The sequence below is a fragment of the Panthera pardus genome, unplaced genomic scaffold (genome assembly GCF_024362965.1).
Source record: "Panthera pardus isolate Hobbes unplaced genomic scaffold, ASM2436296v1 HiC_scaffold_17, whole genome shotgun sequence".
NCBI classification, from domain to species: Eukaryota; Metazoa; Chordata; class Mammalia; order Carnivora; family Felidae; genus Panthera; species Panthera pardus.
The window spans coordinates 70,703,752-70,716,641 of NW_026526732.1; the positions used below are offsets into that span (position 1 = coordinate 70,703,752).

At 39.2% G+C, this 12,890-nt stretch overlaps 1 protein-coding gene across 5 annotated transcripts in view; it reads left to right on the forward strand.

The window, feature by feature from the left end:
• The window catches only part of BACH2 (BTB domain and CNC homolog 2), a 355,806-nt gene that overhangs the window by 198,038 nt on the left and 144,878 nt on the right, over positions 1 to 12,890 (forward strand). The window contains exon 3 of one of the 5 annotated variants that reach the window (XM_053904654.1): positions 6,512 to 6,660. The exons of the other annotated variants lie outside the window; for them this stretch is intronic. The gene's annotated coding sequence lies outside the window, so the exon portion shown is untranslated. The remainder of the gene's footprint in view (positions 1 to 6,511; positions 6,661 to 12,890) is intronic. 5 annotated transcript variants of the gene reach the window in all.

Here is a 12,890-nt window from a genome sequence, read left to right on the forward strand (position 1 = left end):
TAATACTGTGGAGAGAATCAATTTAAAAACACTGTATCCGAGGGTATGATGCCTTTGTCCTTTTAACTTAAGCAAACCTGGATTCAGGTTCAAACAAGAACATAAACCAATTCTAAATGTTTTGTTTGTTTTTTTTTTCTCTGTATCATTCAAAATTTCCGTAAGGCAAGAAGAGGTGGTTAGCAAAGAATTGACAACAGGAGGACAGGGGAGGCAGTATTGGAAATTGGAAAAGCATGAAACCAAACGACTTTTATGTTTCTTAGAAATTATGTTGTTGGTATTAGATTTGTGATAAAATAGATATGTAGATAAAAATACCTCCACCTGTAATTTCCTAGGGAAAAGCAAATAGGGTTTTGTTCATTACATCCCATTAAAACCACTAGGAAAATCTTAGCTGAGAGTTGAATTGTAGAGACAAAGATGCAATCAGCCTTACTTATACAAGAGGTACCTTCTAGAAACCCTGATCATTTCACTGCTAATTGGTATCAGCGTGCCTTTGCCCACTGCTTGCAGCTCGAGATCCACTTGTGCTTTTATGACTGTTGCTGTAATTAAATACCATTTACTTTTTCTTAGGCTTAAGAATGCAGGTCCCACTGACTTTTGCTTTTAAGTGGATTTATGTTTGTGCAAGAGGGAATTACATACAGAAAATTTCCCATATCTGGGATATGTGACTTTACTTGTAAGTGAATGAACAGTAATCATTCAGATATCTCTTTTTAAACTTTCCCCAGCTTCTCTAACAGTAAATATGAAGAAATGAAAAAGCCGTGCTTTCGTGCTTAGTGTAGCATTACCATATCTACTCACCCACCTTTTCCTAAGCACAGTCCTGTGAACCACTTCAAGGTTTTGTGAGGTCTTCAGAAATCAGTCTAGCTAAGAGATGCCACAAGGGCAGGAAGTGTCCATGGCTCTCATTCACCATTGTTTTAAAACACTTAACTGGTGCCCAGCACCCAGCAGGAGGTCAGTAAAAACTTCTTGAATGGGTGTCGTCCTGTGGGCTTCTGGGGTCTGAAGTGTATCCAAAAAACTAGTATGTAAGGCAGCCTAAAGCTGCACTGTCCAATAAAGTGACCACTAATAGCATGTGGCTATTTAAATTTAATTTAAATGCATTAAAATTAAAATCCAGTTCCTCATGGATTAAAATCCAGTTGTACCATGTGCATTTACTGAGTATTAATATGTGGCTGGTGGCTGCCATATTGGACAGCACAGATATTGAACATAACAGAAAGTTGTATTAGTGCTTCTAGAATATTATTAGTAGAAGCCTAAGTTAGTGGCTCCAATCTTTTTAAAGTGAAATTCCCACGTGACCATGATGTGCACTCATAATACAAAAAAATAGCCGTTTCGCATCTCTCCCCCTCCCCCCAACACTGTAGGAATCCAGAGGTGGCTATCTCTTTGAAACTGAAAGCCAAACAACAGTGGGGCTGTTAGCAAGACTGACCATTCAGGTGGTATATACCTATTTGTCTACACTACTTGTTAGTGTGTGAAATATCTGTACTGGTTAATAAACAGCTGCTGGCAAGCATGTATTGAATACCTACTGTATGCTAGTCCCTGGGCTATTCTAGACGAAGAGGCACAGTCCTGGCCTCCTGGAGCACATGGTCTCATGGGGAGAGCTCAGATGGCAAAAGGTAATAAAACTTAACATATAAATAACTAATAACAATGCAATGTGTTCAGTGCCTTGGTCGGGATATGGAATACTGTGAAAATCATAAGAAGAGAGAAATCTGTAATTGGAGTTTGTAAGAAGGAATGGAGGCTAGAGGAGGGCTGGCAAGATGCCCTTTTCAATAATAATAAAAATAGGTACTGTTCTACAGTTTAAAAAAAAACTGTTCATAATAGAGAAATAAAGCCTATTTTTAGAAATGGAAAAAATAAGTAAATAAAAATAAAAATTTATTTAGAAGCCGTCCCCACCCCCAAATCAATCAATCAATCAATCAGTCAATCAATCAGAGCTGCTGTTTCAAGCTCCTCCAGTACCTCCCAAGAGGCCCTGGCCATTCACCTAGGATCCCCCAACCATCCCTTAATCTAGCGAAACGAGTTTGCTGATGTCAGTCCCATCCCTGCGAGTGGGAGACTCCTCAAGAACCCCCACCCCAGCTCCAGAGGCCTCAGATTGGTGGGCACTGCACTTGGCCTCCAGGAGAGACTTGCTTCCAAAGAATTATTAGGGCTGTCTTTCACCACCATGGCCAAGTCCCAGATCACAGAACCATTGGCCTCAAGAAGACCTTAAAATCATCTCATCCTATGCATTCATTGTTACTAAAGAAGCAAGTCATGGAGTCACCCAGGTATTTTGTGGCCAATTTGTAGATAAAACCTGAGAGTCTCCTAACTTGGTACTTTTTTATTTTTTGCCTTATCTTCCACCTGTCAGTTTCCTTAACCATGAAATGGGGGTGGATATCTTTATGCCTCACAGAGTTGCCAATAAAAAGAATAATGATATTGTGTCCTATAGTTTGCAAAAACCCTTTTGTATACCTTCTCATTTAATCTATTTAATTCTCACAAGAACCCGTGAAAGATGTTAGGCTCAGAGGCAGTGAATGGCCTCCCCAAGGTAACAAAGCTGCTGTGATCCCAGAGGTCTCAGTCCCGTAGGGCTTGGGAAACTATACACTCTTGTAAATGTAAGATAACATAACCACATGGTATTACTAGTTTTTAGTTTGTGGTATTTTGCAGTTCAAGATTTAGTGACATTGAAAGTGATAACTTTGTTCAAGCAACGCATTTTTTTTTTACTTTGATAACACGCCAATTGCACAGACTTTGGTTCAGCATTAAAACAGAAGTGGGCTGCTTCGAAGTATATTTTTAAAATGAGAGAATCCAAATTTGTAATTAGCTTCAGAAATGCTGGTTGTGCAGTTTGAGTATATAAAGAGCTTCTGGTAATCATTTCTGTTATTAGTGGTAGCTTATTTTATTTTTTGTATTTTCCCCCAAGCAATTAGGCATTTTGGAAAAAACAAAGTATGTTCTTTGAGGGGTCATTTCCTCTTACTGCTTTATTTTTCACACCTTATAGTCCTGGCATACTTAGAAAATTAGCCACATATATGACTGGCAAAGAAAAATCATTTTGGAGCCACTCTACTTACTTGACACCTAATTGTCAGGAGAATGTTATTTAAATTATAAAGAGAAGCCACAGTGAAGGAAATCATTCACTTCTTGATACATCTTTTGTCTTTTGATTTTTTGATAATTTTTAAGAAACATCCCTTACTTTTAGATAAGATTATTGGGAAGATCAATTCAACTCACTCCCAAAATAAAATGGAATCTTTTGCCTTTCTTTCTTTCTCTCTCTTTCTTTCTCTTTCTTTCTTTCTTTCTTTCTTTCTTTCTTTCTTTCTTTCTTTCTCTTTCTTTCTTTCTCTCTCTCTCTCTCTCTCTCTCTCTCTCTCTCTCTCCCTCTCTCTGAACCCTAGCCATTTTACAGTATATACTATATTCTACTATACAGAAATTGACTTTATAGACAAGGAAAAGAGTGGTGTTGTTTCATTCCATATAACAAAGAAGTATCACTTCATTTTTTTTTTACTAGCATATGAAAATTGTGGTATTCTCTACACCAATTGTCCTGTAAGGATAAAAGGAAAAGAGAAAGAAAAATTATTAGACAAAACTATAAATGAAAAGGAACTTGGGGTTGTGAGCCCTGACTTTATCATTACCAATTTATATACCACATTTGGGAAGTCACATTTGGGAAGAATGTATCTGTGTGTTTGTTTTTTGGAGTATATATCCTGTGTGTATCCTCATGTCTTTTCTGTGTATACACTGTTTTGTGTTATACAACAGACTCCCAACTCTCTGTGGTACTCTAAGAGATACGGCCTCCCTCCTGTAAGTATAGGACCTTCAAAGCATTTATTATTATCTAGAGTTTTCTTGGATTTTATCTGTGTCATTTCCTCTGCTTTGTGTAGATGCTAGAGAGGGTGCTAACAACAACGAAAAAGGGTAAAGGCAAAGTCTGTGGTTTATAACCAGACTTGGAGCCGTGGTAATAAGACACTAGGCTTGAATAGCTCTTTGAAATCCCAAACTTCTAACTGCTCCAAACTTATTAGAGTGGAACAGTGATTGATGAGTGAGCACATACTTTCAAATTCTGCAGCTACCAGTTTTAATACCAGTGCACACTGAACGAGGTAATGCACACAAGGTGCCCAGCACCAGAGTTGACACATCTTAAGCACTCACAAGGGTTAGCCATTATTATTAGCTTGTCTGATTTCACTTTGTCTTCACATCTCTTCTTGTTCTGTGATAGCCATGCTGAGTAGCAGCAAAATGTCCAAGAAATACAAAAACGCCAAAAGGAAGGGAAACACCAGTCCTCAGTAGCCTGGAAGCAGAATTTACCAGCCCACAAATAATTAGCAAATGATTGTCTTCTCATGATAATGTGTGAATTATTTCCATACCACTTTCAAACTTAGGACCCCATGGACAAGTGACAGCTCCTCCGTTGCCCAGATCTGACTCAGTCTGGTCTAATGAGGTTCCAGTTGATGGTAAACTCACATTAATCCCATTTCTCTTTTGTTATGTGAGAGACTATGAGCTATTCACTGTCTTCTGTGTAAGAAAAACAAAAATATAATCTCCTAAGTATGATTATCATTGATTAGAGCTTTGTTAAGATGTATGATATGCAAGTGTATTTTTTCCTTGCCTATGATAATGTGGGTAATTAAACAAATTAACCAGGCACTCATGCTGTGTTAGGAGTGTAAATTGGTATGGCTTTTCTGGAAAATCATCAAGACCCTTAAAGTTTACACCAGTTGACCCAATAATTCTTGTTCTCAGATCCACCTAAGAAAGTATTCAGAAATTCAGACGATCTGATACTCAAATATGTCCCTCGAAGTGTTATTTGCATTAACAACAACGAAAAATGTAATTCCAAAAATGAAATCATTAAAAAAAAAAAAACCTTTTCTAAGTGGGATATAATATTACATAGACATTGAAAAGCATGTTTTTGAAGTGTTTTTAATTACTTGGGGAAACGCTCACATTTGTGTAACACTGAATGAAAAGTAGAAACAAAACTCTTGAGTTTTTTGTGTATCTGAAAAGAATACTGGTCTGCAAGCTTTTATCCCCAATTCTGAATCCAAAAGCATTCAAAAATCAAAAGGGTTTTTTGTAACTTCTTTGGTAGAAAAACCTGGCCTGAACCAATGTGAGATTCTGTTTTATCCACCTTAATAGGAATATGCATTGGTTTTGCTACAAAAATATTACAAAATATGTCAGATTATGGGGTGCTGCTCCAGACCCTGATGGAATAGTATGTGATAAATCATAGTTGCATCAAAATAGTTTTTAGAAACGAACAATTCTGAATTCGGGAACATATTCTGAAGCTCAGGAGTTTCAGTTAAGGGTTATGGAATTATACAACAAAATATCATTAGTGATTTATCAGGTCCAGGGCTACAGTTGATCCTTTTTTTTCCCTTTATTTTATTTTATTTTAATTCCAGTTAGTTGACATATAGTTATCTTAGTTTCAGGTGTACAATATAGTGATTCAACACTTCATATATCACTGGTTGCTCATCACGGCAAGTGCACTCCTTGATCCCCATCACCTATTTCCCTACCCCCCTCCCACCTACCTTCCCTCTCCTTTATTCATAGTAGTTAAAAGTCTGTTTTTTGGTATTTTTTCTTTATGCTTTTCTAATGTTCTGCAATCAGCTGGTATCAATTTAGCATTAGAAAAATGTTTTAAAAATAATCATATTTAGGGGCACCTGGGTGGCTCAGTCAGTTAAGCGTCTGACTCTTGATTTTGGCTCAGGTCATGATCCCAGAGTCATGGGATCAAGCCCCACATCAGGCTCCATGCTGAGCATGGAACCTGCTTAAAATTCTCTCTCTCTCCCCTCTCCCTCTGTCCCTCTTCCTCGCTTATGCTCTCTCTCTAAAAAAATTTTTTTAATAAATATAAATTTTAAATATTATGTGAATAAACATATTTAAGGCATCAGAGAATCATCTCATCTCAGAATTCCCGAATGTATCCTTTGTTCCTGTATCTTCCTGTTATTGCAGCTGCATGTGTCTTTTAAACCAAGGTGTTCTCATTTGTTGAAAGGAAACATTCATGAGATTGGACATGGGTCTCATAACTGCTTTTGGGTTCAAAGAGCTCCCAGTGAGGGATGCTTACCTACAGGAAATATTCACCGAACAGGGCTTCCCCGTGGGTTGAGCTCAAGTATCATTACTATGGACCATTTTATCATGTTCTGTTTATGTGGAGTAGTCAAAAGGCAAACAGCCAGAGGCATAGCAAGTCAGATTCTGTCATAAAAGTGAGGGACACGGTGTGGCAGGATAGCAGGAGGGGAGGGAGAAATGTTAACCTGCAAGGTTTACTCTGCTAATGGACAGCTCTTCCCCCCTCCCCATTCAGGTGGACACTCACTGACCTGTCACAAGGTTGCCCTGCAAAGCTTTGGGGTCCATGTCTGAATGGATTGCTGTAGCCTTCTCATCTCTCCCTTCGCCCAGTTCCCTGCATCCTAAGACTCGAAGCCAGCACAGAGCCTGGAAAAATTACATGTAAGTTGTGACTGAGGTTTCTTTCCTGGAACCAAACAATGGTAAGAATTTTCTTAGATGATAATAACAAGTAGCCTAAACCCACATGGGTTACTTTTCTTTTAACAAAGTATCTCGAAAATAACTGAGGAAGGGAGCAGGGATTAGAATCTTCATATTGGTGCCTCCTTAATGCACTGGGTCTTTAACTTGCACCAGAATCACCTGGAGGGCTTGTTAAGGTACAACTTCCTGGGCCTCATGCCCAGAATTTCTGATTCAGTAGATTTGGGGTAGGCTGGGAAGTTGCTGTTCAAACAAGTTTCCAGGTGATGCTGAAGCGAGTGGTCCAGGGACTCCGCTTTGAGAATCACTGCTTTAATTCACGTGTAACTGAAAGGATGAACAATAAAGGGAGAAAAATATATTAAATATTCACTCTTAAATGTCACTAAATTAAGATATTTAGTGCTTTACTTAACATATTGACTCATGTCTCAAGAAAAGAGATTGTGGGTGCCTGGGTGTCTCAATCAGTTAAGCATCTGACTTCAGTTCAGGTCATGATCTTATGGTTCGTACGTTCAAGCCCCACATTGGGCTCTGTGTGTGGAGAGCTTGGAGCCTGGAGCTGCTTCAGATTTTGTGTGTGTGTCTCTCTCTGCCCTCCCCCCCCGCCCACAAATAAATAAACATTAAACATTTTTTTTTTAAAAAGAGAGAGAGAAGGTCTTCTTAGGACCATCACGTTTGAAAGTCCAGCCAAGTAAATGCTGTTATTCTGTACCAGCTTTAGAGTCAATAATACTGGTCATTCTTTGTCCTTGGAGTGCAACAAGGGTCTCAACTGTGCTGTTTTTAGGCTAAAATGACAGCTACAGTCTTTTTGCAGGTATGCTTATCACGTTTTAGATACACTCAAAAGGGAAGTCTTTTTTCCCCCAGATTGACAAATGTATTGCTGCTTTTCAAAGTGAATCATCATACTATTATCTTTCTTCTCATACACTTACATGGGACTCAATTTACAAAGCACATGTGGGAAGGGAGACACATCTGTAATAAGTAGTCCAGGTCATCAAGTTCAGGTTCTTGTGGGGTTCTAAGTTCTCAGGACTGACATATTTTGAGGATCAGCATTTTGAGCATTTTGAGGATCAGCATTGGCTTTGGAACATGCCAATCACCTCTCCACTGAGGACAAGAACAATTTATTCCATGTTAATAGAAAAAAGTGGAAGATTTTGGCTCAACAAATGCACATTTGGATATATGTGAGCATACATGCAAATGTACATATGTGCCTATGAATATATATGCACTTGTATATTTCTAGCTTTCATTGTAAGAATTTTAAACATTTTTTCTTTTGTTTCATTGAGTCGGTGTGAGGATAAAAATAGTGTGAGTGATGCTGTCCAGGAAATGTATGAGAAATTTCTGGGCATTTTAAATCTGTGGATAAGCATTGTGATTTATAACATTTTACTTGGATATGGTAAATGTTCATTCAGAGGAGCACTTAGAACATACAGTTCTTTTATTAGAACTCTCAAAAATTGAGAATAATCACTGTTCATAAAGCGGTTCTAAAGCAGACAGAATGAAGGAGCTTATCTATTGCCTAACCATTAGCAGAGCCAGAGATCCTGGAGGCACATGTAAGTGCATGTATTTAAACTAAAAACCACAGAATCAGAAAAATAAGGCAAAAAGGTGATAGATGATGAAAGACTTCTGTAAGGACTTAATCTAGAGCTGCCTTCTCGGGGCTGCCCAAAGGGTAACACGGATGGTAAGAGGGCTGATAGAGTTGTAAGTGATATAATTATGTCTTCTGACTCCACCCTCACAAACTGTAACATCTCTGTCACGCACTGATTAGTTATTCTGCACAGCACCCTTGGAAGCAAGCTTTTCAGTTTACGAAGCATCTCCACCATGATATGGAAGAAGTAGGTTGGATCAAATGCTCCTTAATCCCCTTCCTCCTTTGGCATCTGTGAGTGTCCATGTTTACACATCAGGTTTTCCTGTACAATCACCTTTGATGTCAGTCAGTTTCATGGCCTGGGGAGGGAAGAAGGCTGCTCCAACACCTCAGGTGACTCGCCTCAGGTGACTCAGTGCTTGAAGCTCCTGCCAGATCTGGCACAGCCTGCCTAAATCACTCCCTGCAGCCTGGGGTGAAGCCCTCGGGTCACCGAGTTGTCTAGAGCGTCTCTGTAAAAGTGCCGTGCATGTGTGGGGACAAGGAGTATGGGAACCCTCTCTCCTTTCCACTCAGTTTTGCTGTAAACCTAAATCTGCATTAAAAACTAATTTATTTGTTAATTTAAAAAACCTAAATACCAAACAGTACGACAGTTCCTAAAAAAAAATTGAACATGGAATTACCATATGATCCAGCAATTCCACCTTTGGATATATACCTAAAAGAGCTGAAAGCAGACTTGGACAGGGGCACCTGAGTGGCTCAGTCGGTTCAGTGTCTGACCCTTGATCTCGGCTCCAGTCATGATCTCATGGTTCATGGGATCAACCATGGGATCCCGTGGCCCATGGTTCATGGGAATTATCTCTCTGCCTCTTCCCCACTCATTATCTCTCTCTCTCTCTCTCTCATTCTCTCTCTCTTTGTCTCTTTCTCTTTCTCTTAATATAAATAAATAAACTGAAAACAGAGACTTGGACAGATGTTTATGCATTCATGTTCCTACAGCATTATTCACAATAGCCAAAAAGTGGAAGCAACCCAAATGTCCACCAGCAAATGAATGGATAAGGAAAATGTGCTATATACACACAATGGACTATCATTCAGTCCTAAAAAGATATGAAATTCTGACACATGCTACAACAGAGATGAACTTTAAAGATACTAAGTGAGATAAGCCAGACACAAAAGGATGAGTATCGAATGATCCCACTTATATGAGGTACCTAGAGTTGTCAAACTTAGAGCCAGAAGATAGAATGATGGATGTCAGGGTTTGAGAATAGAGGGGAACAGGGAGTTAGCATTAAATGGGTAGTTTCACTTTGGGAAAATGAAAAAGTTCTGGAGATGGATAGTGGCAATGATAGTACAACAATGTGAATGAACTTAATGCTACTGAATTATACTCTTTAAAATGGTAAATGCTATATATATTTCACCCCAGTAACAATTAATTAATGATTTTTTAAATGTATTTATTTTGAGAGAGAGAAAGTGTGAGCAGGGAAGGGACAGACAGAGAGAGTGTGTCGGGGCGGGGGGGCAGAGAGGAGAATCTCAAGCAGGCTCCTCACTGTCACGAGCAGGAGGGGGGCAGAGAGAGGGAGGGAGGCAGAGAATCTGAAGCAGGCTCTGCACTCTCAGCACAGAGCCCGATGCAGGGCTTGAACTCATGAACCTTGACAGCATGACCCGAGCTCAAGTCGGACACCTAGCTAATTAATGATTTTAGGTGCCCCAGTTAATTAATGATTTTTTAACTGAATTTCAGAGCTCACTTGCCTTCCAAGAATGCTGTGCAGAATAACTAAAGGAGCTGTTACAGTTTGTGAGGGTGGAGTAAGAATAGATGGCTGTGTCCCTCATACCTTCCTCAGCCCCGTCACTTTCCCTGGCACCCTTTGGGCAAGGATAAGGGATCTGCAGAACGTATACTTCACTCTTAGGGGTGGGTTTCCCCTCAGGGCAAGGACACATTTGTCAGAAACTGCCAGGGAAGTTTGCCATAAACGACTATAATCTCTACCAAATGTCATTGACAAATGCAGGAAAGCTGTTTCACTGTGATGGAGGGAACGTGTACCCACCTGTGCTCCTATAGTGGGGCTGCTCCAGTTCACCTGAATTGTGTGTTCATGAATGAGTCCAAGCACAGTGCACCATAATGCACAGGCTTATGGCCCTCCATGCATAGCTGTGACACAGAACAGGTCTTCATCAGTAGAGGCGGACATTGGGGCACAAACCAGAGAATATGGACTTGATTATGTTATAGCCACTGATTGAAGCCTAGTAGAAAAAAGGAAAAGCTGTAGAAGAAAATTAATAGCAAATAATTCTCCTGCAATGGAGCCTCAAATTATTATAATGCCTATTTTACATACTCCAAATGAAGTCTCATTTACCCCTCATCACCAAATCACTGTAATACCCATAAATCACAGATCAATTTAGTGAGTCCTGCAGTTCTATGAGGAATATGCAGGACTGAACTTACTAGATTAGTCCATTAGAGCCCTACTTTGGGGGGATTTTGCTTTTTATTCTATGCTTCTTGAAAGCTGGACTTGGAGAACAATTAGCAAATTCTCATGGGGCCCAGTAGCCGTGTTTTCTTCGGACCTCTTGTACTACCTTCAGACCCTGCCCTTGGGTCTGACCAGGGCTTATAATTCCTGAAGAGCAGTGTGTAAAGACCCACAGTTCCAAAAAGCTCAGGAACCTCTGTCTGAAATTTTCCCACTTCTTCTTAAGGATGGAGGAAGAAATAATCGGGATAATCAGGATTATGTGTGTGTGCATGCACATGCATGCATTATATATTGTATACATATACATGCATATGTAGGTATTTGGCTTAAGGGAAACGAATAACCAATAAAGTCATCAAAGTTAAAGTACAATATGTATAAATCAGTCCCATTGTTCCTACCCTGACTTTCCAAACCTGCTTAGAAACGAACTCTCTAGGTGATGGAGAGAGGACAAAGGTGATGGAGGACAGGACAAAATAACAAAGGTTTCAGCTGCTAAGATATCAGAAACTGGAATTGAAGGTTTTTATAGAAAAGAAAATCCAGGGCAGCAAGTCTGAGAGAGAAAAGTCAGTGCTCATTCATCCTTGACATCCACATGCGGCTACCTGCTCCCTAAGCTTGAGTTGAAATGACAAGGATATAGGATTAAATCAAAATAAATTCAACCCCATGAGTTCAGAGATCATAATTTTTAGAGGGACACACTGACACGGTTTTTCCCCAGAGAAGACCAGGAAACCAAGTCGCCCAGATGGAATGATATAAGATAGAGAATACTAACAAAGATAGACCCTTGGGGGCTCTCCTTGTAGGCTCTCATGTCTCCTAGGAATCAGATTACCTCATTCCAGACACTGAATTCATGTTTAGTGATGGCTTAGCTACCTGGAACCCAACAAACCAGAATCCTGAATTCACTAACCTTCATACTTCCCCACCCCCACTCAAACCCCTCCCGCACACCCCACCCTACCTACTGCACACATCCCACTTCCCTTTTTCTGAAATAGAGATTCAGAAAACAAGATAGCTTCGGTTTTGCAAAGATGGAGAATAAACCCTGGAGGATATCTGTAACTGATGACACTGACCTGCTGAATCATTGAAAATGGTTAAATGTTTTATAATTAAGAAAAGAAACTGCTTTTGAAAGATTTTCAACAAAAAGCATTTTCTAGCTGTCAGTTAACCAGAAAATTGAAACAAACAAGAAAATCTTCTTATCCTCAATTAGTCCAGTTAAAGAGGTTTTATTAGACTTATTTTCATGCCTTAATTAATAATCCAAAACTGTTGATTTACAAATATATATATATATATATACCGTGTTTATTCTTCTTGAAAAACTGCAAGGTTTAGCTTTTACCACCTTTCCAGTGCCAGAGTTTAAATTTCAGATATTCTCCTTATGTTCATTATTTGGAACCCTTTAAAGTTTGGAAGCACTTTAAAAGTGGTAATATTAATGATATTAAGAGTAATTTATAAAATAATTTTATGAACATGTATATTTCATTCTTATAGTCATTGGGAACCCATTGGCATCGTTTTTTTGTTTTTGTTTTGTTTTGTTTTGTTTTCTTTGAGAGAGAGAGAGCATGAGCAGGGCAGGGGCAGAGAGAAAGGGAGAGGGAGAGAATCCCAAGCAGGCTCCTCACTGTCAGCATAAAGCCCAATGCAGGGCTTGAACACACAAACCGCAGATCATGACCTGACCCAAAACCAAGAGTCGGACACTTAACCGACTGATCCACCCAGGTGCCCCAGCATTAACAGTTTTGAAGCCAATTCTTTTGTGTTTTTTTAGAAAGATTGTATGATGCGCTTATTTGTAGCATTTAGTGTTAGGATTATGTTCTGCTCAGAGCATCATCAAAATTAATTTTTATTCTCTGCATATACACTAATGGTACAAACAGATAGGGGTAGTGTTACCAGCATGATAGTATACATTAATATGTAAATCAGAAATTTCACATGGTATTCTCTGTGAA